Source organism: Accipiter gentilis, chromosome 12, assembly GCF_929443795.1.
Source record: "Accipiter gentilis chromosome 12, bAccGen1.1, whole genome shotgun sequence".
In the NCBI taxonomy this organism is placed as follows: domain Eukaryota; kingdom Metazoa; phylum Chordata; class Aves; order Accipitriformes; family Accipitridae; genus Astur; species Astur gentilis.
The window spans coordinates 12,139,664-12,166,340 of record NC_064891.1 but is presented as its reverse complement, the minus strand read 5'-3'; the positions used below and the strand labels follow the sequence as shown (position 1 = coordinate 12,166,340).

The 26,677-nt window shown below is 39.6% G+C and overlaps 1 long non-coding RNA gene across 1 annotated transcript in view; it reads left to right on the top strand.

The window, feature by feature from the left end:
• The first annotated feature begins 4,139 nt into the window (after nt 1–4,139).
• The window catches only part of LOC126044704 (uncharacterized), a 65,269-nt gene continuing 42,731 nt past the window's right edge, over nt 4,140–26,677 (top strand). The window contains exon 1 of the long non-coding RNA XR_007507760.1: nt 4,140–4,187. This is a non-coding gene — a long non-coding RNA (uncharacterized LOC126044704). The remainder of the gene's footprint in view (nt 4,188–26,677) is intronic.

Genomic DNA, 26,677 nt, shown 5'->3' with positions numbered 1-26,677 from the left:
TTCAGTGCCTAATTCCTAAGGGAAGATTTAAAAGCTTTTTTCACATATCTCTCAATTCTGCTTCGTAGGAAGTAATGGTGACATATTCACTAAATTTGTTGCGTAAAGATCACAAGGGTTTTGACGAGGTAGACTTTCACATCTTCAAGATTATTTGGATTTTAAATATGGTCTCTAGGTCCAATCTGAAACCACAGGTATAGAAATTAAGTACCTGCCATCATTCCATACTCACAAGCAAGTTACAACACAGGGTATAGCGCACATGAACACTTCTTTACAACTCTAAATAATAAAATAGTAACACTGGGCATTTAACAGCTTACCTTAAGATATAGTTAACAGTAATTTGGTTTTCACTGATCAGTTTAAATGTCTACCCTATAGGTTCAAAAAATTCTAGAATAAAAAAGTAGGGTAGGTCTGGTAGCCTTAACTAATTCTTATGAAGTCATTAATGCTAAGCTGAGGAAAGCAGATATGGGTAGTCTGATAACTATCAGGCATGTTAGTTATCTTTCAGCCCTTGCTCTTGATTTTAAGTTAAGGCTGTACATTCCCTGCAACGTGCAGAAGGAAGAAGGGAGTGCAGTGAGGTATAACTGGGAAGAAACATTTTGAACCTGATGACAGGCACTTGTGTGTAAGACTAAGTAGTTATTTACACTTTCAACAGTTCTACACATCTCATCTTCGATGCCTAATTCCTAACATACAGGCAAAGGGTATATAGGTAGAGACAGACATGGTGCAGTACAAGATTGTACTTACTGCATTACAGTGGGTAGCATTGTATCCGTTCCATAAAAAAACAAACAAAAAAACCCAACCCAAAACCCAACTACCCTTACAGAATACATGATTAAATAACTAGGATCAATAAAAAGCACTGATGTCACTATTGCAAACATTTTGTAGGAGCTTTTTCTTTATTCATATTTTAAATTCAGGCAAGTAACATCTGTTTATGTAACAGTGAGTTGTTTAAATCACTGCTTTTTTCATTAACTTAATAAGCACAAATTACCCTGTATCTATTTCATTGGATGCATGTAAGACAACATCTCTGCAACTTTGTTTTGCTTTTAGGAGTCATGCCACCAGCAATTACAAACACTTCAGCTACACAGATCATAGTTTCCACATTTTACCTAACTGTTCTGTGAAACTTAGTGCAACATGCCAGCATTTTTTTTAACAGAAAACCCAGATATTCTCACAATTAGTCTCTTAGTATATTCTATACACATAATTGCTTTTAAAATAAATATTCTTTTATTATATGAAAAACAATTGAATGGCACAGTAGACTGTCATGAAGCGCTAAGCAAAAATGTTCTGTTGGACTGAATCAGCTGTCGAACATGTCTTTTCAAAAATCTTGAAAACCGTGTTAACTGCTACATCTTAGTTTTCGTGTACCTCAGCAGTTCTTTGTTCTGGCTGGAAGTGTAAACTATGAAATGACTGTTCTTGCAGTATTCAGAGTTTGGCCACAGCCAAGAAGTCCTGGAATTGTAATACTGTATTCTTTGGGGTACATTCAATGTTAAACTAAATCTCCAAATGTTTCTTGGCTCACCCGCCATTAACTGGACCTTGAACTTACCATTTGTATTCAATGGCGGGGGGCTAGCACTGCTATCTGTTTTGACAAATGTTTTCCATTGCCTCTGCATAGCTGACAGAACATGAGGCATATTAAGAGAAGGTTAAGTTCTCTTTCTGAACCACCAAGAATTCCTTGAGTCCTCAGAAATCTCATCAGAACATAGCTAAGAAGCTAATTGTAAATCTGTTTGCAAAGGATTTTAGTTTGTCATGAGCTGCAGGTCTTAAAATCTTCCTAGATCTTTATCACTTCTTCTCTGAGCATCTGCCTACTCTTTATTCCTTTAGGTCAAAAATCTTTACTGAGTGGAAAATCATAACTGCAGGCTTTCTGGGGAAAAAGAAAAAAAGCGCCAGTACCACTTCTACTTTTGTCTTCTGCAGTTTGTTTTAAATACAGAGCCTAAACAAGTTACAACTGTGCATGTTAAAGAACAGCAGTTGTGCGAAGTCAGATTTTTTTCTTTATTAAAACCAGCAATCCATAAACAGACTTTGAAGAAGACGACTTTCTCTTTCTTACAGTAAAGCCAAAGAAAGACTGCCTGTTTAGAGTTGTTAGTTTCAGGTGCAGCTTTAATAGCTTTGGCACAGCAATAGGAAAATATGACATCTCTGAACTCTATCTAATATTCAGTGCCAATAAACTCTTATTTAGCCTGCAAAAGACTTTGATAATCAGATGTATTTTTAAGAGTAGTTTCATAGCAGAAAAGCATTAGAAGCACTTGTTTCTCAAAAGCTAAGCATATGCAGAAGCTTCATTTCAGTGTAACTTCACAGAATGGCTGAGGCTGGAAGGCACCTCAGGAGGTCATCTTGTCCAGTCCCCCCGCTCAGGCAGGGTCACCCACGGCAGGCTGCCCAGGACCACGTCCAGACGGCTTTTCAACACCTGCAAGGACGGAGACTCCACAACCTCCCTGGGCAACCTCTGCCAGTGCTCGGTCACCCTCACAGTGAAAAAGTGTTTTCTGATGTTCAGGGGGAACCTCCTGTGTTTCAGGTTGTGCCCATTGCCTCTGGTGCTGGCACTGGGCACCAAGGAAAAGGGTCTGGCTCCACCCATCCGCTTTGCACCCTCCCTGCAGGTATTTGTACACATCAACGATGCCTCCCCTGAGCCTTCCCTTCTCCAGGCTGAACAGTCCCAGCTCTCTCAGCCTTTCCTCATAGGAGAGGTGCTTCAGTCCCTTAATCATCGTCGTCCTTCATTGGGCTTTTCCCTCATAGCTCCACATCTCTCTTGTACTGGGGAGCCCAGTACTGGACCCTGCACTCCATGTCCAGGCGTGGCCTCACCAGTGCTGAGCAGAGGGCAAGGATCACCTGCCTCGACCTGCTGGCAACACTCCTCCTAATGCAGCCCAAGATACCATTCACCGCCTTTACCACAAGGGCACACTGCTGCCTCGTGTTCAGCCTGGCGCTCACCAGGACCCCCAGGGTCCTTTCTGCTTTCCAGCATGTCCTGGCACCTGGGATCGTTCTTCCCCAGGTGTAGGATTTTGCATTTCCCTTTGTTGAACTGCATGAAGTTCCTGCTGGCCCGTTTCTCCAGCCTGTAAACATTTTCCAAAACAAGGTGCAACACTATAGCTCTTGGGCAGAAAAGCTAGCACAAATCAGTTACATTTATCTTTCCAGTGAAGCCAGCCTGTGGCATGGAAACCTGAGTATCTAACTAGGCTTTCTTCTCTATTAGTCAAAGCCTAATTTCACCTCAATTGTTAGATCTACAACATGCAGTTCTGCATAGCCCTTAGTACCTCAAGACAATAGTAGATCAGCATTTAGAGGTGAACTATATATTGTGTTACCTCCTCAGGAACTGAGCTAGTTACTTGCAAGACACAGGAATAAAATTTTATTTTCCATACTTTCTCCATGTAGAATTACTCATTTATATTGTAATGATCTGGTCTCCTCTAAAAGTAGCTAGAAATGGATTATTTGCATATCCTTGCACTTCAAGGTAGCACACTCCAGCTTCTTGGGCAGGTGCTTCATTGGTATCTCTCTCAAAAGCATAGGGTTAAACTTATCCCCTGATTTGGAAAGACAAATTTATTCCTGATTGACAAGGACCATGAAGATTTCTTGCCTTTCATTATAGTATGGAGTATGCCTGTGTCCTCAGATTACCAAAATCCCAGTTGCTTAAGGAAACCTGGCCTCTTAATTTGGATGGCAGTATTAACCTCAGTGTCTTAAAGCATGATCTTATTCTCTAAAGTAAGTATGTACATTTGGTGCTTTAGGGCTGCCTCATCTGTTTGTCATGCATTTAAGTTACAACTTGAAAGGTATTTCTTGATTTCAGCTCAGCAAGATTCTAGCCTGGGATCTGAAAAATCAAGCTTGATCCCTTCTGGTTGATACGCTTTCACCAGTAATAAGACTTTAGTGGCATGTAGACTTACAATGCCTCAGGCAGATGTAGTTGGTTGGAATTCAGTGAAAATACAATTTATCTCCTTGTTTCCTTGCTTTGCAGGGCTAGAAGAACAAAAAACCCCAGTGTTTATCACTAAACAGATTTGGTGATACATATTGCAAGTAGACAGCTCTGTCAGGTAAGAACAAAACAGTTTTTATTGTCATATTTCAGAGGAATAAACCCAGTGTTGAGTAGTCCCAAACTTAGTTTGCTTGTGTGAACCATTAGAGCCGGGGGCAGACACAGCACGAACAACACTAAGTCTTTGCCCTTTCTTCACGCACAAGGTAAAAGATGCACACGTGACAGAGCACGTACCTAAAGAATAGTCTTACTTACCGCCTAGATGTCATGCTACATCACCAAGTCACTCACACTCCCATTGCTATGTCTGGCATTAGTTGTGTAGAGAAATACAAAGAGTAGGGAATATCAAAGGAAGTAATGCCCACTTACGCGTCCTAGAAACCTTTCACCAGAATTAGTTTACATAGCAGTGGTAGGTACTGCCATGAATACCAGGAACAGCAGTCTCAGACACTACAAGCAGTAGTCGCCTCAGTTGCTCCCGCAGCACAGCCTCTCCCCAGTCCCTCTTCTTCCACACACTGCCTGCTCACACCCAAACACAATTGTGCCCTCCAGCTTTACTCACCAGGCCAAGCCAGCACATCCATGCCTCACTCTGCCATGGCCCTACCTCTAAGCCAAAGCTGGGTGTTACCAGCACCCATGGCAGAGCTGGGAGGAAGGCTGCTGAGCTCTTCCCCCACCAGGCCAATGGCTCCACTAAAAGTCTCTAACCAGCCGCTACTGCCAGTGATTGCTCACCTGGAGACATTCAGCCTACAGCTCATCTAGACAATTTCAGAGGCCAGTTTGAGAACTGGCATCATTGCATGTAACAGCTTAAAAATGGCTGTATGGCACCCAGCATTAAAGAAACGGTTTACAAGTCTCTACTTTGAGATCAAGTAGAACCTAAATAAAAAATTTATTCTATGTTTGTTGTTCCATTTTTATGGAAGAGTGTTAGTGACCATTATAAAAGTGACACTGTTCTTGAATTGCTCAGAAATATATTTTTTTTCTTTGGTAGGAAGCACTGCTAAGGGTCAGCAACAGTCTGGCTCTGTCTGGGGTGATTTGGGATTTCCCTCATACTTACTGCAGCCCAGTCAGTTCTCATTTAGTTTTATGTCCATGTGGTCTGCTAGTGGGTTACTTCAATCTCCCCAAGTTTCGCTTGCATCCTACCTTTCCCCTGAATTTTTACTATTTCATTACCTCTTTTCTTTACTATCCAATCCTGTCTCATAGCCATTGAATTATGTCATCTTTTAACTTAAAACTACATGCTTATGTTTAGATCATGGCCCTATAACCAAGCCTCAGCATTTTCTCCTTGAAAGGAAAGGTGAAAGAAAGCCCAAGGAGCCCTGTTGCATGCCAACACTAACAAATTGCTATTAACCTCACCCTTCACTGGAGCGAAGATAGACAAACCAAAGCAAAGGCTTTTAGTCCAGGGGACAGAGTTGGAAGCTGAATAAACGTATGAGCACAGCCCAAAAGCGGTTTTAAGCAGAGAACACATGCCACCATTTCAGTGAAAAGTTAAATGTCACCATCAGAGTTACATCCATTCTACACAGTTAAGGAGACTGTCTTAAATAGTAAATCACAAGATTTCTGCCATAGTCTAGTATGACATTCATTTCTGTACCTGAGGCTTGGATAACTCAAACAAGCAAAAGAGAATGAAAGACTTCAGATATATTCAGCAAAGTTCTGGTGTAATTTCATCTCCCTTTTACAAGCAGGGATGATATATACACCTGCAAGCATTTCAGACTAAAAATAAGCATTTTTAATAAACTTTTCTCATTTCCAAGAAGATTTTATTTTTGTGTGGCTATGGCATCATAAGAGATGTAAAGCCTAGTTCGTAAAGCTACTTATTTGGGCCCTGGAATTGGTTTCATCCAGCCTGAGTTCTGACTTCAGCATCACAAGTATAAGGTTCTGCCTACATGCAGCTCTCTGCAAGACTTGATCCATTAAGCCTATTAGATACATATAGGGATGTTTATACATATATACACACACATATATGCACATACATAACACTGAACATACCACTACTTTATGTACAATCTTTCTCCTTACTCAGCAGAGACTCTAGACAGAGTAACAATTATGAGACTCTCAGAAAGCCACCTAATATTACTTATTATCTACTGTTTCTGTCCTTTTTTAGTTCACCTGTTGTATTTTCATAGGGATGGTACAAGTAAAATTTCATGAACCACTTTTGAAGCTTATGAATCATTTTACTGGTACCAAACTAAACAGAACATCTGCCTAAAACCAGTTTCTCCAACAGCCAAAAATTCTGTCTTCCCATTCTTGAAATATGTACTTTCAGCCTCTTAACAGAATCATGAGAATCAAGGGAGCTTGATGAAGGTTGCCAGTTATGGTATTAATAAGACAAAGTAAGAGTCCAGAAAAAGTACTAATGAAAAGCTACTCTTCATCTTGAACTTTAAAATGAGCTTTTGTAATTTCTGTAGAAAATCTATAATAACCAGACAGAAATGGCCTTGCATAAATAATCTCACAAGATGTGTGTTTAAAATACTTGGTTTTGAACTGGATAATGAATAAACTACCAGTACCAGAGAAGAAAGGAAAGATGAAAAATTAGGTTGCCCTGCTAAGTGAGCTCCTTAAGTTTGAATAGACAAATTACATCAGCATGGACAAAATAGTACTGTACAGTTCATGTCACATGTGACACAATGTCCTACCTACAATTCATGCCATATGCCACCAAGCCATTGTGCACATATACAAATCAAATGCAAGACATGCAGTTAGATTCAAAATATTTGGTTTCAGATGTGAAATTTATCCACATAGAAGTAGCTGTCACTTTTTACAGACTGGACTGCCACTGAGCGAGTGTAACAAAACAAAACCAGAAGAGCAATGTTCCATATCCTTTTCACATGGAGCATTTAGGTACCTGGTCATACTACACACGCAGCCCTGCCTCACACTATATATATATATACACTAGAAGTCTGTCTGAAGGATCCCGAGACATTCCCAGCCTTAACCTGGCAATCACTTACCCTAGCAGGGCACAACAGAAAGGTTTTGATCTTCCCAGATGCATCAGTTGCTCCTGTGCCATCCTATGCTCTGTGAAGAATTTTAATAGTTTCCAGATGTTGGCTCACAGGGTGCTGACACAACTCTTGTACAATTATAGTATCATACAACAATATTATGAGAAGGATCAGAAACACAGAAGAATTTTACAGCATTTGGAAGCCTTAGCTGACAAGAACAAAAAAATATGATGCTGTTTGTAACACTACTTGTTCAGCATTACCGCCTAGGAGCCAGCAAGGCTTGGGTACTACTTCTTTGAAGCCTTTTAGATAAACAATCAGATTGGTTCTCACATGATTAGTTTTCTCCTCACACATGAGGAGGACAAAAGGGTATATAGGCTTTAGGTAACTGCAAAACTGCTTCTATGCATAGAGGTTACTGGAGTTCTTTAAATTCTATTTGGCTATGGTGTGGCAGCTAGGTATTAGTTCCATGAATTTAAGTAAATCTGGGCATCATTTATAGTTTTACTATCATCTAGCACCACTTTCCTCTAGAAGCATTTTTTCTGAAATTTTTCTAGAGATGTAAGGACATTCATCCAGATCAGACTCCTACTGCAGCACTCCAATAGCATCACTGAAGTGTCCCTTTTGAAAGAAAGTCATCTTTGAATTTACTGTTTAATTTCTAGCATTAGCTATTATTTCAGAAATGCTATGTAATTATTTCATATCATGATTAAATATTAGTAACTAGATCTTGTTGAAAATAAAATCATTTAACATAAAACATTAGTATTTTAATACTTGAGACAGACCTAAAGAGGATTTATTCAAGGTTCTCCTAGCATATCTGAAAGATATTAGACCCTGGAAAGCTTGCTATTTTTCAGAGATACGATTTTAAATACAAATAAAAATGTAAAGAGGAGTTCTGTACACACCCCATTTAGAAACTATTCCTTCACCTATGAAAGCAGAGTCAACAACTGTTCACATAAATTACAACAAAAACAGTCAGATGATTTGTGGGTTTCTCCTGTATTTAGAAAGGTGACCACGTAACAACCAATAAACACACATCAAGAGAAGAGGAGGGAAGCCCAGTGATATTAACCATAAAACATCTGAAGGGCAAAACTAAGAAGAAATGTTATTTGATCTGTTTTAGTCCGTCTGACATTTTTCTATCCACATTTAACTAACAGGTCATCAATATCCATGCAAATGTAAGCAAGGGAATTTTCAGCAGAGATGTCTTGTTCAAAGTAATAAAACCTTTATTCACACTCAGCTTGTACATCAAACATTTCATAACTTGGCAGCCTGAACAAATACTCAGCCACCAGTCCAATTGCACAGAATGGAATCAGTCAGTATCTGCTCAAAAAATTCTTGCACCACTATGGAAAAAAACCCCCAACAATTACCATTTAAGCTTTCTCCTCAGAGAAACCTGGCTACATATCGGGGTGGTGGGGAAATCAGATAGCACGCTGTGTGCGATAAGGCCATTTAGTTTTCCCTTTTTGCCTTCTAAATAGAAGAGATTCCTTGCAACTGAAGTTCTTTCGCAGATAACTTCCTAAAGAGCCACAAGAGAGTTTACTCATCCAAGTTCTCTTAATTCAGTCCTGTCCTATTCTGCAACATTCTTAAATGCCAAGATCAGCACATAGCAAGAATGCATGTCGAAAGAGACAGGCTCTTTTTCATTCAGGAGAAAATACCAGCTATCACTTTTCCAAGTTAGCTATTTTCAATTTATCGGACATTCTCAGTTTGCCACTTAAGATCATGGTTTCTGCAACTTAATTTCTTTGAGCAGAATGTGCTTTATCATGTACCATATAAAGCAGGATATAATACAAAATAAAGCAAAATAAAATACTAAAAACAGAATAGTATTTTTAATACACTTTGTCATTTTCTTGTCAACTGTTCCTGAGATGACCCTTTTGAAAAAATAGAATCCCAAACAGAACTATGCCTTCCCAACTCCAAAGAAATCCATTTGCTTCATAGCTTTAAATTTGTAAAGAATTTTTCTGTAAGGTTCAGTTTTAGGCATGGCTGAAGTTGCCGTTCTCACAGTTGATCCTCATACGTCTAATGATTATTAGACTTCCCAAATAAATGCTATGATTAAATCTTCAGGAATGGTTTAATTGACTTTGAGGTTCTCATAGCTCTGATTTTAATAGTTTTTGGTTCTATAAGAAACAACAGCATAGATCAGGTGTAGTAGTGAGTCTCATTTTGACCTGGGCTTAAGCTGAAATGATTAAGGTTTCTCTTGCATCCTTCCCATGCTAAGGGAATGACCCTATAGTACCTTCATTTCAGAACTGAATGGTCTGTTAGGAGAGTCCCAGTGTTTTCAGTGGCAAGTACAATTTTAATAAGTACAACATTTTTAAGAATTAAAGATTATTCCTAAAGGTGTTTAGCAAAATAAGCAAATACACACATCACTATAAAATATACTCTATGTACACAGAATTATTTTAATACAGTGCTAGATCAGCAATACTTCAAAGAAAAGAATACGTAAGGAAGAAACCGATAGGACACATAGCCCAGACTTTGGAATGACTAGCTGAATCAACGATAGGACTAATGGTATGAATTTCAGCTGACAGCACATCTTTGCAAAGCACCACTATAAAGATGACTAGTCAGAGTAGGAAAACTGATGACTGGCATTTTGATTCTGTCAAAAGCATCTCTGAATGTAAATGCAAGCAGAGAGTACCTTCAGCGCACATGAAAACAAAATCAGTTGTCTGGGCTTACGGTAATCACCGCCCATGGATCAGGCTGGTTGGGTGTGTGTGCTCTTTATGAGCTCACCTTTCACAACTCCGAAATACATTGTGTGCTGACTGTAGTTATGGTCATTTAGTGGAGCAAATATTATTCAAGGTCAAACACTTTAAAGGAATGTGTGTGGAGACATCCACGGCTATCAGAAAAGTCTGATTTTAATTAAAGAACATAACTGCTAAAAATAATTAGCATCCATATCAGATTGCTTCAGGTCCATGTCATGTATCATAATATTTCTTTCAGTGACATGCTGTGTTTAAAAAACTGAGCTTATCATATGTGATTTCAGTTTTACTTGTAATCACTCTTTAAAGTTTAATTACTGCTGCCACTTGTATAGGCATTTTCTTCATGTTAAATACTAAATAAAACCGATAAACTTCAGACACAATTCCTGGGGCTAAATTTCTGGAAGGCTATTTTAGGATCTCCATTCAATTTATTACTAATCCCACTGTCTAGGAACTGCACTGGGTTCTAGAGCATGGGGACTTTAAAGGCAGACCCCTACACACCCCCTTTGATTTAGGCAGTTATACAGTGGTAATTACTGTAAATTTAATTACTATTTCTGATGATGCACAGACTGGAGCAGAATACAGTCCCCCAAACCTTTTTTGGAAACTGAAAACATAGATGAGAGGCAAGTTCTTGAGTCATTAAATCTGATCTCTGCTATGACAGGCATCATATCATCTAATCTCTCAGGGAGCTCAAACTCCACCATAGAAGTAGCTTGCTTTTTTGCCATCCTTGAGTCAAATGTTAAAAACCTGCTCCAAGCTTTCCCTGCATTAAAAATTAAGAGCCCCTTCCACTTTGCAGTCTAAAATGGCTTTAAGTCACCATGAATTTGTTGTGTCAGTGTTATCAATTAGCTTAAATAATCTCTTCTCACTAGCATTTACCCTCTTTTATGTAAGATGTATGACATATTACCCATCTTCTATTTTGCTAGCCTAAATAAAACAAGTTTCCCCATCTTCTGTGTCAGATCAGCTGATAGAATTGACCAAACTGTCTTTCATATTTTATTTTTATATTTTTCTCCCATTTTCAATTCCTTGCCAGGTATTCAGAATAAACTTTGTAGGAAAGTCTGCGGCAGGACTTTTTTGGGGGGTACATGGCACAGTCTAACCAGATCACCAGTCTCACCCGGGAAGAAACAAGAACTGCACACCATCTCAAAGCACACATTCCCTATGGTTTAGGCCACAAGTCTAAGGCAAGCCATGCAATAACATATACTTAAGTTAATACTTGTTACACTGGTCAGCTCATTTACACATTTATTGTAGCATGCCCTTACTGAAACACCATCCCGTTTGGCTTCCAAGGTTCTCCATTCTCTTTGGACCACTGAAAAACCACAAAAGTCCACAAAGAGACAAAGATGAGGATTTTTTTTTTTTTTTTTTTCCAGGAGAACAACTTCTGCAGTTATGCCTCCAAACTTCATTTGTCTCTCCTTATTCACTACCTAGCATCTGTTTGATTGGTTTGGGTTTCTGCCATAAAAACATTTTGGTAGTTCTTCATTCACTATCTACCTTTCCTATCCCTTCTTAGCCAAATATGGTTCCTTTACTTCCATGGAGCACCTAGACTTCTGGATCTAACTGAAACTCTTGAATTGAGAATAATATTGATAAGTCAAAGATGAAAACAGTCACCCTCCTCCCCTCACAGAATTTATCATTTCTTACTCTGAAACTTGTTGCCCCCCATTTCTATTGCTGTTCTTTGAGACACATTCCTGCAAAAGAGTATTCAGCACCAAGTCATGAGCTCATTTGAAGAGCTGCTTTCAACAGAATTTCTACATCCAGATGGCATATGAATTATAACCTTCTATCATGGACTTAACAAGCCATGGGCTGCTGTTAATTGTCACTTCCAGGTTTCAGTGTTATTTACAAGCCACTAATAAAACCTGCTGTTCTTACTTACAAATTCAAAAATTCTAATTTTTAAGGATATACTTTGCACCTTGCTTTCCTTCTCCCTCTTATTAAATTCCTGCCCCAAGTTTCTCCTGTGCATTTCTCACATAATCAGCAATAGGTCAAATCTTAATATTTTATTGATATTTTTCTCCATATCTTTTTCAGACAAAGTTTCCTCAAGGGAAGAACTATAGGCCAAATAGCTTCTGCTGTATCTGCTCTTTTTACTAAGAAAAGAACTTGTCCCCTTCATGTTTATTGTTCTGAAGCAAATTCAGAGTCTCTGGTGAATAATATGTAAACAGAATGCATACAATATGAAAATGCATTTAATATTTTATTATATTTTAGCTGCCTGTTAGATGCCTTACCCCAACAAGCAATTTACAATCATGTGCAAGAGGCAGCTTCCTGAATTTGCATAGTTTAGAAATAGCAAAGCAGAAACAACACGGTAAGGGTAATTCTTTCTTAAAGAACATTAGAGCAGAGCTTAGTGTATTGGTGCAGTGTCTGCAAAGTTCTGCCTGTTAGTAATTGCAAAGCCTTCAGATGAGGCCCTGAAAAACATGAGCTGCATGAACTCAGCCTGTTAATTGCAGAGTTTTTATTAAATTAGTTGTCAGATAACTGCAAAGCAGAAACTGCAAAGCAGACATTGGAGTTGGGGCTTTCAGAGTTGCTTGAGAAAGTTGAGGGTACATAAAACAAACACTAGTTGAATTACCAGAAACAGGGCACTTGCATCAGCACAGTTTCCAGCCCAGGACTCCTCTGCTTCCCCACACAGTCAATAAGACCACTCAGTACCTCACACCCAGGCAAGGCTCACGCTGCTTCCCAGACACAGGCACACTCACTTTGGGGTTAGCCAAACTTGTCCGTATGTGTTAGTATGGCTCCAAAATGCTGTAAGTGTATGCAAAGAGAGGTGACAGAGTGCTAAAAGCAGGGCCTCAGAAGGTGAAGATGTGCAGATCTCCAATCACCACATTCTTTTCCCCACAGCAGGCATTCAGAAGAACAGACCAAGGGCATACTTCATAACCACAAAACTGCTTGGCCAGCCCATCTACAGATGGACTCTCCAAGGAAGTTACTTTAACCTCAAGGCCATGTTCACAGCTGTAAAACATCTACATGGCCTGGAGAAAAGGATCCCTCCTTCAGCTTCCAAGGCATTTCCCAGCACAAAATGCAGCTGTTTGGGGTTTGTGCTGGGAATCATTTGGAACTGCAGCTTCTAAAATCCTGCACTTTTTATGGTTAATTGAAAACTAAATCTGATTGGAACTTACCACAGAGAGGTCAGATAAACCAGAAGAGTGGTTTGCATGCTTCCTCTAGATACACATCAAAGGAAAACCCAAACAAAAAAGGTTATTCTTTGCACTTATAATTGGCACTAGTCATAGGCTTTATACAACAGCCTTAAATTCCCTAGGCAGAGGCATGTTCTCTTATACATGCCTCCAAAAGAAAAGTAACCTGATAATGCAAGCTGAAAACAGATCATTCAATAAAAGTTATGCACCCTAATAGTTACACAGATGCCCGGCATTGCTAGTGATCACTTCAAATTGATTAGAAAGTAGAGAAGAGCAGCATATTCAGAGCAAATTGCATCGGCACAGTCTGGCAGCTCCAGGAGAAACAAACAGGCAGTGTCACTTGCCTTCTCTATGCCAAGACCTGCTACATCACCCTAACAACCAGCTCCGCTCAAGCCTCACTCTCCTTACCTACACATGGGAAAAAATTATTCTGGCTCCAGGATAGAGTATACAGCCATGGAGCTGGATCCCTAAGTTGCAAGTAGCTCTTTAAGCCTTCAACTGCATATTAAATCTCTTTCTCAGAACATTAATTGTGCTTAAAAGACAAATATTACACGTATGCATATGAGATTCCAACATACAGCAACCTTGTATGCAAAGTAGAATGAAAAATCCAAGCAAGATGGAACTATATGTATATTGTATATTAAGATGTACGCACAGTACATTCATTTAATCACTCATGAGCTTGCTGAACTATATTCTCCTTGCCACATGAAAAGCTATTATTTTTCATCTGTTTTCTTGAGTAAATAATTAAGAAAAAATGCTGTGTTCTTCCAGTGTTTTGGAATGTGTATTTAGGGGTAAGAAAGTATTATGTTGGATTTACTGTACTTTGGTAGTTCTGTCTCAGTTACTCAAGAACAAACCCAAATTCCCCTGATGGAGGAGGGGGGTGGGAGGGGGAAGAAATCACAGTAACCTAGGGTTACATTGTACAAACAATATTTACATTTGGATATTATCAAGCAGATCCCACCATCAGTAAAACAAGCAATCACTAAAAGATATTGAACAAATTCAGTATTTTCTGTTGATTACATCAGCTGTCCTGACTTTTGTTTCCATACTGGATGACACTACATACACCGACCAAATTAGTATTATTGGCCTTAAATTGAAGCATTTTGTTCCTGATGTGCATCTGGTCTCTAGGATATTTTGAAACAACTGCATGCAGAACCATATAGTGTAGGTTTTGGCATATTTTCCGTAATAGTATCTAGTGATTTGAGAGGCAGGTTTTCATTCCTACAGGAAATGTTACTGAAGACAAAGGGAATTGTGAGCATACCATAAATAGCCCTAAGTCTTCAACAAGAAGCACAACAGTGGAGTTTGTTTCCACCATAAAACAAATACAAACATAGTCATTGATGCAACATGCTTATATCAAATATGGATTAGCTACATTAATTATAGGTTACAAATGGGTTGAATATTCAAAATGTTTACCATTATAGAGTATGGTTAATAGGGTTTCTATTTTATTGGATTTCTCTAGTATAGTGTCATGTCATTTAAGAGGAACATCTCTGCAGCCGCCCTTCTGGCAAAGGCAACTCCTTCAGGAATTTTTTGTTTCTAGACATATTGGGTCAGCTTCTTTCAAAGGACAGTCTTACAAAACCTCTTGGGGTCTGGGGAAAGCAGTGTGGTCTTTCTGCTGGACAGTCAAAGCCGATAACTATAAACCATTTCTTGATTTTTTTTTGACCATTTAACTCTTTCCTGAATTTTTACTCAAATATTTTGCTGATGTGACCAGGCCATCAACATGCAACACAGGGTAAGACATGTCCTTAGCAGCTAGAATTTTCAAAGTTTCACCTCCCATTCAAGCCCCTCAGACTTTCATGCAAGTAGCTTCAGCAACTATTCTGATAACACTTATCAAACTTTCTGAAAATACAAGCCAGCCAATATATGGGGGTTCCCCAAAAGTCTCATTCCTTGTCTCAGTCACTAGAGCCAGGCTCCTTTGAAAATCTGACCCTAAAATTATCATTTGCCTCACTCTTTCAGATGTTTGGAATCCCTATGTAATCCAAATTGCATACAGCAGACGTAATCCTGGTTTCAAAGGAAAGCAGAGATGAAAGGTCAAACAAATCTCAAGCTATGCTGCCTCAAGCCTTTCTTCTTCCAAAGGCGTGGCTAATGACTTGTTCTTTGGGAAGACTGGAAAAAGATCAAATAGCAGGTCATGATTAAGAGAAGAAAAATCTTCCACACCAATTACAGCTTCTGTGCTTCTGGCTAGAATCCATAACCCAGCTTCCAGGGGCAGCCCAATGATTTTTCGATTGCCTTATCATGCTCTGCAGGGTCAAAAGGACAGATGCACACTATCAGTTTGCTATTTTATAAGCTTGAAAAGAGAGAAATTGGATTAGCAGGCTGCCTCAGAAATTCTGTTGGAACATAATTGGCACTACAAGTTTTCCCAGAAGAAAACGATTCAGGTTTCAAAATTTTCTGATATTGGAGACCACACACAAACTATGCTTCTCTCTAGCTCCCCATGACTACTGTCTCCAGTGCCATCACAGCTTCAAAAAACCTTCGAAACACAGGAAATTAGAATAAAGCAACAAATTACACCACTCTGTAAAGCACTATGCTCTGCATGCTCTCATTTGCAGAGCCGACCATTTTTCAACACTAGTTAGCATGCTCTTATCTTCGTATTATCTCTGTATGCCTTTTGGCTGATACAGGTAGAATTGCTGACATCCATCCCAACAGTGTTCAAGGAGTTCTCCAAAGCAAGAACTTCTGCATTTACTGATTGTTGTCCAATGACTCAGAGTTTCAAATCCTGACAATGCTTTAAGTATTGCCAGGGGAGTGAGAAACATGTGACTCTTTGGTTAGGGCATGAGAATTTTAGTTAACAGAGCAAAGATATCCAGGCAAAAGGGATTATGTTGTGATGCTTTCAGAGCTGCGGTAATATATACACCTCTGAATAAATGCAGGTATTTGAGGAGGAACCATCACACTTGCAGCCACGCGTAGAACCACAGGTTATGTACCACTTCTACAATAAGGTACTACCTATCTTTCAGGGTTTGTCACCAACTTGGTGAATAAAATCCACGGCCCTCATAAGGCTCCTCTGTGCTCCTGCAGGTTTGTGGTTCTACCTCCACACCACCTGAGCACAGGAGCAATTCAAGGGTAAGGCAGGAGGAAAGGGAGCAGAAAGTACTCCAATGATCCCAGCTAGAAGAATGGCTCATCTGATAAAACATCCATGTGGCTGCTGTAATTTGCATTAGGAAATAACTTGTTCCACGAAAGTCAGAGAGATGGTCTGATCTCATTTATTTGATAAAAAGTAAACTGGAATCACCCATGTCTTTTTCTCATGTATCATGAACAAAAAAAAGAAGCTGGACCAAACAGCATTCGAAGTTTGCCAAGCTCTTTCTGGTTTTTCACTTACTGGCTTATATAGCTGTGATCACCAGCGCGTTAAAGAGTTGAGCCAATATGGATCTTTCCAGTTCACTAGTAGTAATTAGATCTGTGAGCATGAATATAAGTCTATACATACGAGACTCAAATGGCTGCTGCTTGATGTATTTCTATTTATGGCCTCAAGACTCCTCTTCATATCTCTTGTAAAACTATATATTGCATTCAGATTAAGCCCTAGGATAATTTTCTTGTTCTTCCACTACACACTCATTGAAATTATTTGGCTGGGCTACCCAGTAGGCCAAAGAATATGATCTACAGATGTCAGAAATGGCATTAACTTACCTAAGTGGTAAACAGCCAGCACAGCCAAGTTTACACACATCCAACTAAATGGCTAGGGCTGGGTTTTCCTCTTCAAGTAGACAACCAAAAATATAGTTTGCCTTAACAGAATCGAAGAGGCTTACAAGTGGAATTTCCGTTTGGATTTCCTTATTTCCTTACAAGAGGACTAATACATTATTTCTCAATTACATTCTGCATTTTGGCACAGTTTAACAGAGTGGGAGGACAACAAACTTGTTAAAAATGTAAATGGTCCTGTGAGGAAGAATATAGCAGGACACAATCAGAACATGGATGCGACTGCAGCTCTTTGCTTTGTTTTGAAAGCAAAAGTTTGTCAGAAATAATTGGAAGAAGGCTACAGAGAGGATGAACAGCCAGCAGGACAACTCATAACTAGGATAAACAATACAATGCAGTCAATATCTGGCATATTCCACTATTTCTCTATCCATATTAAGAATCAAGTATTGGATAGCTTTAACATACAGCACATTTTACAGTGTAGCTTCAGGTTTGTATTTTTATTTTTTATTTCCAGCACAAGGGCATCTGTAATGAAGTGGGGCACCAGCATGTGCTGACATGCTGGACATGCATAAGCAGTGCTTCATACAACTAGAAGTCTTATCAGATCACATACCACCCCCCTGCCATGTGCTCTTGAATAAGAAAATAGATCATTATTTCTACAAAACAGTATCAGTGGACCAAAACAAAGCTGAAAAAATAAAACCTTCTACAACATCTTCAAAACATTGTTTCCAAAATGAGGAATGTTATAATTTACATGTTAAACTTCAAGTGACAAGCAAAAATACTATCAAGTAGTATTGGAAGCTCTTACAGTTAATGTTTAAGCAAAAGTAAACTTTCAAATTTAAGCTGCAATACAAATTTGCTTTGTGACTTTGAGCAATGTCTTGTCTTTGTGCCTCTAACAGCCCAGCTGGAAAGTGTAGTAAAAAATTAAGAAACACAAAAACAAAAACCAGCTCTTCAATGAGATCCAGGTGCTCTGTTAAACTGCTGTTCTTAAACACCTTCCAAATCATAGCTAAATAGAAATACATCTGACAGCTGAATTTTAAGCATGCATGTGAAACTGTAGAATTGTCTTTATTTTCCAACAGTTAGAAATTACCATACCTCTTCAGGAACTGGGACCACATTAGGTTCTCCTGTCCATAATAAAGGTAACTACAACAGAAACACACAGATGCCACCTCAACATTAAAGGATCATCTACTTTATGATTCTCTGTTTATACAGTAACTTATTGTGTGGTTTACCTTGGCTAGGCAATGTGCATGCTGAGACTGCTTCTTATTATATGAAATTCAATCTTTTCACTGTTACCATATCTTTCTTCTGGCTTCTAACTCCCTGCCCTTTTTGAACTTTGTATGGGGTTTTCTCATCTTTACCTGTTAAGATCACATGACTTTACCAAAGAAAGTATTTTTCATTGTATGTGCATACAAAATGATGATTGGAACTGAACTTGAGCAAACAGATTATGCTCATTAAAGTATCATTATCTCAAGGTGTTTGCCGGAGCCTTAGCTGAATACACTTTTGTTGCCTGCACAAATAAGCAATGATGGGAGAAAACTATAGGATTCATCATGCAACTAAGACTGATACCATAATGGACATGGAAGAAATTAAATCTGCATGAGCATCTACAACACTGCTGCTTTATGTCTGTGGTTGTTGACTTTGCTACAACTTCCTTTTTAGTATAATTTTTTGTAACAAGCATTTGCAGCACATACTACCAAACACCTCATGAAAGTGGTGAATGAAGAACACAACCTGGGTCTGCTTCAGAAGCAGTTTCTTCTTAGATGTTAAGTAGCTGCCTATGAAGCCTTTATTGCTGTTGAAGTATTATTCTACTACTAATGAAACTGCTTCATAGAATAGAATTATTTGGGTTGAAAGCACCTTAAAGATCATCTAGTTCAAGGCCCCTGCCAGAGGCAGGGACACCTTCCACCAGACCAGGTTGCTCAAAGCCCCATCCAACCTGAACTTGCACACTTCCAGGGATGGGGCATCCACAACCTCTCTGGGCAACCTGTTCCAGCGCCTCAGCACCCTCACAGTGAAGAACTTCTTCCTTAGAACAAGTCTAAATCTGCTCTATTTCAGCTTACAGCCATTACCCCTTGTCCTATTACTACATGCCCTCTCCATCTAAAAAGTCCCTCTCCATCTTTCCTGTAAACCCCATTTAGATACTGGAAAGCTGCTACAAGGTCTCCCCAGAGCCTTCTCTTCTCCAGGCTGAACAATCCCAACTTTCTCAGCCTGTCTTCATAAGAGAGGTGCTCCAGCCCTCTGATCATCTTCACAGCCCTCCCTCTGGACTTGCTCCAACAGGTCCATGTCCTTCTTACATTGGGAGCCCCAGAGCTGAAGGTAGTACTCCAGGTGGCATCTTACAAGAGCCAAGTAGAAGGGCAGAATCACCTCCCTCAGCCTGCTGCTGGTCATGCTTCTCTTTATGCGGCCCAGGATATGGTCAGCTTTCTGGGCTGCCAGCGCACATTGCTGGGTCATGTTGAGCTCCTTGTCAACCAACACCCCCAAGTCCTTCTCCATAGGGCTGCTCTCAATTCATTCCTCACCCAGCCCGTATTTGTGCTTGGGATCGCCTCAACCTACATGCAGGACCTTGCACGTGGCCTTGTTGAGCTTCATGAGGTTCACATGTGGAAGTTCAGTTTAGTTGTGATACCTATAGAGCAATGCCTTACTACAAACAAATAAATGGTTTCCAGACCATCCATTAAAATGAAGATTTCCTAATACCTACCTTACTGCAACTTAGGACAATTGCTGCTGATCAGTGCTGCTGTTCTTGAGCGTTACCTTCTTGCCTCAATAGGAAAAAGTCCTGGTAAAAAATTTTTACCCCTTTTCTTTGTAAAAGTTACAAACACAGTGTAGGCCAGGAGAAAAATATTTCTTTCCAAACTAATTCTTAAATTATCACCATTTTTTTTTTTGCTAGGTAAGCAGAGTACCCCACATGTTCTTATTTCTTGTTGCTGGAAGCAGTATACACTGACTTGAGCAGATTTCAAGCTCAGCATAACTGCACAAGATAACTGGCATTTTCTTAAAAATAAGCCATCATCATTTCAATAGATTGTCAGGCTCACAGCTGAAATAACAGAACGGGGTTGCCTGCCAAAGGATACAGAGAATGTTAAAACATACTACAGATGACATTGGTAAGTGGCAAATGACAAAAGACAACCAAGGGAATGAAAAGTGATTCGTACCAACTGGGTCTTAAATGAAACTGCAGTCACTGTCAGTAAACTGAGATCTGTCAGAAGCCCCAAGGCATGGTGCTGGTCACTTAGGTACATGCCTTCTTACATCCAATTTCCAATATTGCTGCAGATGGTCTTCACATGTCTCCAGCTACAATGCCACATCTCATTGCCACCTAGTGGCTAAGAATATTTAATACATTCGACCTTTAGTCATGGGGTGTAAACAGTTTCAAGAGGGTATTTTTTTCAAATTTACTCACTATTTGCAGAGCAGTCCCTTACTGTAACATTGCATGTGAATGCAGTAAACACCCACACCAGCAACTTCAACTTTCATTGGTTCATGAACATGACTGAAAATAACTATTCTTTTTCCTAAAGTCAAAAAAGCTATGACAAAAACAGCAAAGCCAGCAGCTAGATTTCTATTAGAAATGTCTTGTGGAGTATGTTGCTAAAGCAATTCCCTGATTCTAAAGCAATATGAAATCACTCATAAATAAGACATGTCGGAGGGCATTACTCTCATGAGGAAACCCCTGAAAGTTTCAGCACAATTCCTTACAGCAGTCAGTCAGACTTTGAGAGACCCAAGAAAAATGTACAGAACAATTAAAGTGCACATAGATAGAAAGTTGATACTTGCACTGATACTGGTTTTGCCTTGAGGGAAGACACTTAATTCTTCTCTTCCGGCTACAAGATGTGATACAATTATGAACAGAAATACTGGAAGTTAAAACAGTGAATGTTAATTTCAGAAAAGGCATCCTTGCGGCATGTATAAGCTTCCAACTGAAGAATGACATGTAGCTAAGCACAACCACCTGAAGTTAGATCTGTACCTCAGCAATTGCCCAATACCTATGTTTTATCATAATGAAAAATGCTAGAGATTATTCAAAATAAGTTCGCAGGCATTTACTTTGAGACTTTCATCTCTGCTCTGCACATGGCTCACTAATTTAAAATTAAAGTGCAAGAAGAAAACTGGTACAAGCTAAAAAACAAGCTCCATTTTTATAATAGCCAGAACCTTGACCCCTAGAATCCAATATAGCTTTCTTACAGTATCCTTAAAATCACTTCATACCCCTTTGCATCTTCATTTTGCAAGCTTGCCTACCCCTAACCCATCCCTCCAGAACAGGGCAATTGAATAGTTATGGCCAGACAATTGCCAGTTCAGATGTCAAAAAACAGCCTTTTAAAAGACAAAGCCAGCTGTGAATACTGAGTTGTGCAAGTGCCAACTAGAAAGAATAAAATCATAGGCTTGACCTTGCTCCACCCATTCATTTTGGGCAGAATTTGCCTAGAAAAGTTAGTGGTTTTGACCTCAGTTTCAAGTGCATGAAGCTAGATCATCTTGACCAGAGCCTTTGATGTCAGTAAAGTTATGCCTAATTTACCCCAGCATAACCAAAATTAGAATCTAGCCTGAGGGTAAAAATGCCTTTTAATTTACCCAGGCTAGCTCTCCTCCGTGCAGGTTTGTAGCTGCGCCACAGTGGCTGTTCTCCATATATCACCTTTTCCTATGACTTGGAGTATTTCACTGTTTCCTTCTAACCACAACATAGGGGAGATTCTCAGGGTCATAGTTAATCATGAGACTTTGCTCAGTGAAGGAAACTTTTCTCCTAGCCTTCTCATATGATCTCATTTATCTGCATTCTCCTCTAATTGCATACCTCTACAGCTGGGCAGAACCAGAGAAACCCACTGGGCAGGATAACCCACATTTTCTCCGAGTCTGGAAAGTTAACTGGTAGTTCTGAAGTAAAAAAAATATGACAGAAGAAAATACAAGTTGTATATACTTTGGTGTTCTTTAAAAACAGGATTTCCCCCACACCACAGCAGAGGGACTAATGTATGTCAAACTATTCAGGGAACGAGGCACTATATTACTGACAGAAAGGGCAATAATGAAGTAGGAGCAGAAGAAACCAGGTCAAGTGAAGAGAAAGCAAGTTCATGATTGGATTTAGCTGACAAAATACCTTCCCTTATCTCCCTCTCCTGACCTTTAGTAAATTATATCCCACACTGTTCTTTCTCCCTATGGAGCCATACTGAACATTTACTTTCCTCTGCCTTAAAGCACTAGTTCAATACAGGAAAGCCAAGCAAGCCAAAAAAGGTTCTCAGAAACAGACTGGCAGATCCACAATCACCGGTCACAGCACTAGGATCTCTAGCAAGCTTTTTCTGCAGCTGCCTGGGAGCCGAACTGAGTGGCTGTACTGAGCACATTTCACTATGGCTCCTGCTGAGAGGCACCAAACAGGCTGTAAAACCTGGAGTCTCAGACACCAAGAACATGACTGCAAACAGCCACAAGCATCCTGCTCTAATGTCGACGTTAGCCCTGCTTGGAGCAGAGGAATGGGACTAAATGACTTCCTGAAATCCCTTCCAACATAAATATTCAGAGATACTACCAACACCTTTAAAATTTCACTTTTTTTTTTTTTTAAAAAAGATCAGTTAAACACAAGGAGAGGAACAGAACCTCTCCAGAAATAAGTTGTGTGCTATTAAAAAGCATGTTGTAATAAAACCTTGAAGTGAGTCTTAAGTGACTATTAAACACATAACAACGCACGTTCCTATAGACAGCAATGAAATTGAGTACTAAACACTACAGTCAGAACAAAGTAATTTAGCATAGATACCTTGAAAATTCACTATTAAAATAAAAACAATGCACATTTGTTCACCATACATAGGTTGCCATATGAAGAACTCATTCCCACATTTCTACTATTGACTGGTTTAATTTAGCTGAAAGGAACTCTGTGCTTAGAAAAGCAGGATTAGATATAAAGCTTCTTGAAAGTTGCTAGAGAGAAGGGAATGAAATCTACCTAAACTTTCACTATTTTACCAGTTCATACTAGATCAGCCTTAACTTCTTACCTGGGATTAGGCCCCTCCACAATCCCTGCTATTGCCAGGGGGAATAGCAATATTCCCACTCTGCCATGTGGGACTGGCAGCAGTAGCTCAGAAGCAAAAAAAAACCAGCACCCCCCAACCAGGTCAGCTAACCTGACTGTGTCCCCACAGACTTACTAACCTTAGGACTGGAGAGAGATCAGCTTTATAGTTCATCTAAATTACAGACAACTGTTAGGTATCTTCACAGCCAGCACTAATTCATGTATTAGCACCCTGCCCAGGGCTGAGCCGGAGCACTTTAAGCCAGGACTGCAAATGGGCTTGTATGGAACTGGCCATCCTAGATCTGCATCATGAGGGGACTCTTCCCTGTCTGGAGAATTTGGAATTAGTCATTTAAGTCAGCTGGTACTTGTTGTGCATAAAGCAAAGCAGCATTAATTCAGGAAATTAATCATAGTCTTGCTCGCTTTCTATACCAGGCTTTATCCGTTAATCTGTACTTGCAGCAGAAACTCCGTAAGTCACATCAGTGACTGCACAGCCATCCTTAAAGCCTGATAACAGAGAGCTGGAAAGCACACAAGCAATGATAAAGAAAACAAATCAAGGTTATGGTATCACAAAAGGAACTTTGCCTGCATGGCCAGGGAACAGGGTTTCTTTACAATATTACTTCCTCATTGTCTAGTGAGCGTTTTGTATTACTAATTGTAAAAGTTGCAAACAAACCATGTGAGCCTATTACAATATTCTCTATCATGCAAAGACCACCATTTCATATGTGCAAGTATGTGGTTCAGATGTGATGCCCTGTACAGTGTTAGAGAGCAAACAAGGTAGTAGAAGTGCTGCAGCACCGTGTGGAAGACAAAACTGTTCTGCTGTATGCACAGTACCTAGGATCAAACTTTAAGATAAGACATAAAACCAATTACATTTTATCAATACAGTGCTAAGAAACAATCAACCCAAAGCCATTGAGCTGCCTTCCTGTGAATTTCTGCCTGAAGTTTATGGCTGCCTTGAGGCCAACAGAGACACTATGCTGATGAAAACTGTTGCTACACAATTCTGGCTGGTTGGAGAGTTTGTTTTGCTGCCCCAGCCTGTTTAGTTTCGCTTTATCCTCACTGCCTGCTCCCCTGTACAGACCACAGTGGTTTGTTGGACATTTGTACTCCAGTAATACATTGTAATAATAATAGAAGATCACATCTGAATCCACATCTGCCATCTTCATCTCCATCTGGGACAGATGGGCACTGATAGGTTTAGCCATAATGGTTTAAGGCATTACTACTCTCAGCTGTCCACTCACCTCTTTGCCACAGGTGATCACCCTGTGGCAAACACACACCAGTCCTGCAGCTTCTGTAATTTGCTGTTTGGCAAATTTAACTGCAATCATTCACTTCTGTAACTCCCACAATGTAACTTCTGCAGAAAGATGGGGCAGACACCTGAGAGCAGGAAGGTAATAAACCATATGCCTTAATCTGACAGAACTCATCTGTCGCAGCCAGAAAGGCCAATATTTCAGTGACAGATATTTCAACTATACACCCCAAACAAAGTTCCTTCTGACTTGAAGCTACATAAAATCTAAGAACAAGTTCTTCCTATTTTCTATTGATCAGTAGACATATCAAACTTTTTTTTCCATCTGGTGTTTCCACTATAGGTCTACGTGAAAAGTGAGGTCATGTAGCCTTCCATTTATGTCAAGCACCTTGATTTTCTTCCTACAGTACAAGTCAAACTGGCCCTAACCCAGTAAATAAATATTTCCAGTGTTGCTGCTTTCTCTATATCCTGCCCAAACATAATGACATCACAGCAACAGTTCCAGGCACTCCAGAGATGATGGGAAAGTATAAACAGTGCTCCATCTGCAGTTCATTTGCTATCGCTATATAAAAAAGCAAAACAAGCCTTTGACTGATGTTTGGTTTCCACAGTTCGGTGACAACAGCTTTGCAAATGAGCTATTTCAGGCAAGAGCTGGTGGCAGTTATTTGATAAAATGCAGCAGTTCTGATAATACATGGATTTTTTTAACATGGACTTTGTAAATGATAGTATTCAAGGACAAACTTGTCAGGTCAAATTTGACCCAGGTGCTGAATGTGTAAAAGCTGAGAGGTAGATTACTGCAGGAAAGATTAATGACACTATATTAACATGAACATGTGCAGCTACATAGCTATGCACAGAGAAAAAGTTCTGTTTGGAGGCATAGTAAATGAAGCCTGGGTATGCTCTAGGGATATTTTGTTCCTTTTGGATACAGAGATATTTTATCTCAGAGTTATTCAAATACACTTGAGTTCCTATAAGCAAGCTTTAAAAATTAATATTTTTTTTAATGTTACCTGATGATACACTTACAAGATAAAATCAGCACAGGTTTGCATCAAAGTACACTCCATTTAACATTATCCAGCTGCCCTGTACTGAAAATGAAAAATTCTCATAGTAATATGCACAGCTGCTCCTTGTAATGTAACATGTTTTTCATGCTGCTGCAATGCAATCAGTGCGTGATATTTTTAATTATTGTCATTCCAAGTGTATAAAATTGAGCTCTGATTCTCCTGAGGAAAAACATTTTATAGTTCATCAGATGTGAAGTACTAATGTGTAAAGAACACAGTTCTTGTGTCAAATAAGAAGAAGACTTTAAGCAATTGGGGACTATATTCTTACCTTGTGAAAGCAGCCAAGACTCTTCTAACATCATTACTTCACTCATTTACATTGGCTGAAGAGATGGCACCTGAGGAAGGCAGGGTCACCCAGACAGAAGGGGCAGGAAGGGCAGTTGGTCTTGTTGTCCACTACACTGAGTAACTAGAGGAGTCTTCCACCTCATTCCAGTGGGACAGCTCTTACTAGACAGGGGACTGTAGTCTCTGTGTGTACTCTTTCAAAGCTCTGGGCACCCCTGTCTGATGTTTAGCTTGCTGTCAGAGTTTTGTCCCAATATTCAAAATTGCTAAGTATCGGTAATCAAAGCCAGACTTTCTTTGCATTTATAGGCACTTGATACACAGCTGGTTAAATTCAGCACTACAGCCAAATCTCAGTATCACTTGACCAAAGTTCTCACCACCTCAGCGTACAGTAAACACCCCCTCAGTGTCACTACAGGCCTCTGCAGTTTTGAAGTTTCACACTGAAACTGGCTTCTGCCAGGGCAAAAAGTATTTCTTCCCCTGACTTCAATTCATCCTTCATTTGCAGCTGGTCTGGTTCCCACCAATACTGTTAGCTGGAATTCTGAGATCTGGTAAGAGATTTTAGCTCATCTTCCTGTCATTCAACAATTTCAATTTCAGGGGGGTTAGGCCCAAGAAGCAATTTTGGAGGAAACTGGACTGTGAGAACATGACCCAATGTTCCT